Consider the following 5,490-nt stretch of genomic DNA (forward strand, 5'->3'; position numbering starts at 1 on the left):
CGCGAGGCCGAGCGCGAAGGGGGGAGAGCGAGGCGACCGGAGACCGGCGTGAGAGAGGTGGGAATCCCGCGGCCTTCGTGTTCGTCCCGCGCCTAGGTCGGGTGCGCTTGCAGTAGAGGGTTACAAGCGTCCACGCGGGAGAGGGAGCGAGCGGCCTCAAGCGAGCGCGTACCTCGTCCTCGTCCCCGCGCGGCCAACCCTCTCTAAGAGGGCCCTGGTCCTTCCTTTTATAGGCGTAAGGAGAGGATCCAGGTGTACAATGGGGGGGTGTAGCAGAGTGCTACGTGTCTAGCAGGGGAGAGCCAGCGCCCTAAGTACATGCCGTTGTGGCAACCGGAGAGATCTTGGCACCCAGCTGGTGTGATGTCGTGGCCGTCGGAGGAGCGATGGAGCCTGGCGGAGGGACAGCTGTCGGAGCTGTTGAGTCCTTGCTGACATCCTCTTGCTTCCGTAAGGGGGCTGAGAGCCGCCGTCGTCACAGAGTATGCAGGGCGCCATCATCGCCTATCTGGCGGAGCGAGCCGGATGGGACGCCGGTCTTGTTCCCAGTGGCCCGAGTCAGCTCGGGGTAGGGTGATGATGGTGCCTCCTGTTGACGTGGCTGGTCTGCGCCCTAGGTTGGGCGATGTGGAAGCTCCTCCGAAGCCGAGGTCGAGTCTGTCTTCTGTGGCCGAGGTTGAGTCCGAGCCCCCGGGTCGGGCGAGGCGGAGGTCGCCGGCTGATGCCGGGGCGGAGTCCGAGCCCTGGGGTCGGGCGAAGCGGAGTTCGTCGTCTTCTGGGGCTGAGCCCAAGTCCGAGCCCTGGGTCGGGCGAGGCAGAGTTCGCCGTCTTCCGGGACTTAGCCCGAGTCCGAGCCCTGGGTCGGGCGAGGCGGAGTTCGCCGTCTTCCGGGACTTAGCCCGAGTCCGAGCCCTGGGTCGGGCGGAGTTCGCCGTCTTCCGGGACTTAGCCCGAGTCCGAGCCCTGGGTCGGGCAAGGCGGAGTTCGCCGTCTTCCGGGACTTAGCCCGAGTCCGAGCCCTGGGTCGGGCGGAGTTCGCCGTCTTCCGGGACTTAGCCCGAGTCCGAGCCCTGGGTCGGGCGAAGCGGAGCTTCCTATGGTGCCTTCGACCGGGCCTGGCTGCCTGTCAGCCTCACTCTTTCGAGTGGCACCGCAGTCGGAGCGGCGCAGGCGGCGCTGTCTTTCTGTCAGGCTGGTCAGTGGAGCGGCGAAGTGACGGCGGTCACTTCGGCTCTGGGGGGCGCGCGTCAGGATAAAGGTGTCAGGCCACCTTTGCATTAAATGCTCCTGCGACTTGGTCGGTCGGTGCGGCGATTTGGTCAGAGTTGCTTCTTAGCGAAGACAGGGCCTCGGGCGAGCCGGGAACACATTCGCCGTTGGAGGGGGGCCTCGGGCGAGACGGAGATCCTCCGGGGTCGGCTGCCCTTGTCCGAGGCTAGGCTCGGGCGAGGCGTGATCGGGTCCCTCGTATGGACCGATCCCTAACTTAATCGCACCCATCAGGCCTTTGCAGCTTTATGCTGATGGGGGTTACCAGCTGAGAATTAGGAGCCTTGAGGGTACCCCTAATTATGGTCCCCGACAATCATATTTATGCATAGTGATTTCTCAGGACTTGTCCATATATTCAAACCAATATAGAGACCATATTATATCCATTTGCATTGTCTCACTGGTTATTTGACCTTGTGTTGAACCTTGTTCACTGATCATTATACACTATTCAAGTATGTTCATCATACTGAATTTCCTGTTCAACACTTAGCAAACTTGTTAGACCTTTAAATGTGTTGTTATCCAAATCACCAAAACTCACAAAAGGGATGAATGCACTTTCAACTTATCATATGCTTCTTGTTGTATTATATGGTGATAATACATAATTAGTGCTTCCGATGATATGAATCAATTGGTATCTATTGTGTTTGTCCTGTAATAGATATCCATTTGGTTCGGGTGCTTTAAATTGGAATCTTAATGGTGAATAGTGGTAGGTTGATATTCCTGTGGTATATCCATTTAATTGGTGTTTAACTCGGGTTCTGTGCATTTGTGTGTTATACGCATCACGGTTTAATTATTGACACAATGCATCCCACAGGTGCTAAGGTGTTGTAATGCTTCGAATTAGCCTAAGTATGTGCAATTTGGCATATAAGGCCAAAGTTAAGATTTTAATGAAAGCACATATTTAGGGGGAGCATTCTATAAACTTAGAATTCAAAATTTGTGCTTTAAATCTTATTCTTGTGTAAGCTTTAATTGTGTTGCCATCAATCACCAAAAAGGGGGAGATTGAAAGCTCTCTTGTGGGTTTTGGTGTTTGGATGACAACCCAATTAAAGGACTAACAAGTGTGCTAAGTGTTGAATAGGTGCTTAATGCAAAGCTAATAGGGTTCAACACAAGTGAACAAGTGTGATGGTCCAAAGACTGAATTATCTATAGATAATGAACACTGCTTAAGTGAGACTCGGTGTGCGTAACTCAGAGACAATCGATCAAGCCAAGGATAGAGGCAAGAAGAGCTTCGAGGTACCGAGTGCACGGGAGAAGGTCAAGGAGACCAAAAACCAAAAGCCAGGGGTGAAGAAGAAGACTTGCAAAGTCAAGGATGATGGAGTTAAGAAAAGTTATGGTGCATCAAGGATCACTACATAAGGATATGACTTACAACCAATGAGGTAACGTCTACAGTTATGTGGTGTAAGTCATAAGGCTCAAGATCAAGCTCGAGAAGTGAACAAGGGGGTTGGAGCTCAGATATGTCAATCTAGATCAAGTTGACTTGATGGTTTAGAGTCCAACATTGACCTCAAACATACCAAGTGTTAAAGAGATGCAAATAAAGAGTAAAGGTAAGCTCTAGGCGCTTGGTCAATTATTTTATATGCTAAACATTCTTGTCTCAGTGCCAGGGACTCAGCTAAGTGAAGTCCAAAAGAATCAAAAGAAGACAAAGAAAGAAAGGAAGAAAAGGTGCTGATCTGTGTGTGCACCGGACAGTCTGGTGCAAGGTCTGTGAACTCGTCGCTCTCGGGTGTTCTCTGGCTACATCGACTATAAATCACTGGATAGTCCGCGCAAGGTGTCGGACAGTCCGGTGCTCCAGCTGTGCAACGGCTACCTGCCACGTCAACGAGCGCCAACGGTCATATGGCGCACCGGACGGTCCGGTGCCCCACAGAAAAGGAAACCAGCCAATCAGTGGATTCTCTGCCGTGCCCTATGCGCATACTGTTTACTGTCCAGTGCGCCACCAAACAGTCTGGTGCACCCGCAACCAGGGAAGGCTCGGAGCTTCCAAATGAAGCTCCAACGGCTCCTAGGCCCTTTGGGGCTATAAAAGGGACCCCTAGATGCCTCAAACAAGTACACAAGAGCAGCCAACAAGTGCATACATCATTTGGATCAATTCTCTCTCTCCCTCTCTTGTGTATCTCTCTAGTTTGTGTAGAGGCGAAGTTATAAGCCTTTAGAGAGAGGGGAAGTGCTGCTGAGAGCTAGAGCAAAATCTTGAGCACATTGTTACTCTGTCGGAGTGCTGTCGAGAAGATTGTAAGAAGCCACGACATCGTTGTAACTGACATCAACATAATGGAAGGCTCTATCTGTCGCACTGACAAATCTGAGCAAACGAAGGAAGGAGTTGAAATAGACTCCAAGCCAAGGTGTGGCTAACTCCAACGAGGACTAGGCAAGCATTTCAAGCTTGGCCAAACCTCGGGATAAATCCTTGTGTCTGTGTGCTCTGCTCTGTGTTGTGTGCTGTTTCTCTGTCTTATTTGTTGTTTATACTTGCACTTCTATATTTATATGTGGTACAGGCTGTCTTCGAAGTGTAGGGTATTTTAAGACAGGAACTTCAATTCCGCTGCAACCTACTCGAAGGGTCTTTCATTCCACTACGATCCAACTTTCGAGTAGAGTAAGAATTTCTAGTTTTAGAGTGATAATTATTATTCGCCTATTCATCCCCTCTAGGCGACATCCAGATCTTGTTCCCGGGCATAGGGAACTTTCACCTATTTCAAACAAAATTTAAATTTCAAACTCCATTTATATGCAACAATAAAAAATCCAACATCCCATGCATATTTTTGTTTACAATTTATTCGTTTAAATTTCAAATGTATAATTCACCTAAGAAAGTAAAAAAAATGAAAATAGACTTCTTCTTTTAAAAAAATACGCTTAGGTTCCAAAAGCAGAATTTTGGGGTTTACACGTGCCTCTCTGTCAGACGCGCCGGGTTGGATTTTTTTAGATTTGGGTTAGATTTTTTCATGTTGAGTTGGATTTTAGGTTAAAAATCATGATCCATACCCGGTCTGTAGATTATTGTGGGTCAAAAACTATAGCTCGTGCCCCCTTGTCCAGATTAGTTGGGTTGGATTTTGTTTGTACAGGTCCATGCTCAGGTCTAATATTCAGCTTTGGCCCTAGACCCTGCTTGTCATATACTACCTCCGTCTTAAATAGATGTAATTATGGGTTTGAATTGAGAAAAACTTAATTTTACTTTTGGAGGATATAGTGTAAATAGCTTTTAACAATCTAAAAGGCAGATTTCATCTGATGAACTATCCAGCATTGCCAATATTTTTTTTGAAAGGGAGAGGCAAAAGACTTGCTGCTCTAATATATTAGATAGGGAAGAACTTACAGGAAGTTATAGGAAACTGAATCGACTTACACGACGATTGAAAACTACTGAATAGACCTACTAGCCAGACGAAAACTGATAACAACCAACGAGCTCTTTGACCACTAAAACAACCTGCTCCGCTGATCTATGCTGACTATGGAAGATTCTATTGTTTCTTTCTAACCAAACGCTCCACCAAAAGTAAATCATAAGGTCGTCAAAAAGTCTTCTCGAATGCTTGCTGCACATATTTCTTAAATTCCTCCACCAATCATACAAAGACTCGGTACCATAGATCCCTCTAAAGGACGAAAGGTTCGCCCAATACAAGATTTTGTCCCACACCTCCTTGCTGAAGGGACAGTCCTTGCATAAGTGAACCGTTGTTTCAAAGATCGAATTACAGAGGCAACAAGAAGGATTGCAAGGCCATCCCCTTTTCTGGAGGTTCTCTGTTGTCAACACTCTGTTGTGTAAAAGAGTCCAAGCGAAGAAGCGACATTTTGGTTCAGTTTTTGCTTTCCAAATGGAACATATTTTCATTGTGCAGAAGTTTGTTGAGAACTGAATGTTATAGGCGCTACTTGCACTGTACTATCCATCAGTCGTCCATCTCCAAGAGATGGTGTCCTCCAAGTTGTTAAGCTCTTGCGTGTTGTTGATAGCCTGCCAAAGGGTTACAAAGACTTTTATTTCGTCTTCTCGTATGCATGACAGGCATAACTGAATCCATCTATTGGTTCTATATAAGACAATGAAAAACCGAAATGTTTTTCTTCCTTGCTTTCTTGAACAGACTTGGTGCAATATTCTTGGGCGCCTGACCATGGATCCAACTCGAT

The sequence above is a fragment of the Zea mays genome, chromosome 3, assembly GCF_902167145.1.
Source record: "Zea mays cultivar B73 chromosome 3, Zm-B73-REFERENCE-NAM-5.0, whole genome shotgun sequence".
Classification (NCBI taxonomy): Eukaryota; Viridiplantae; Streptophyta; class Magnoliopsida; order Poales; family Poaceae; genus Zea; species Zea mays.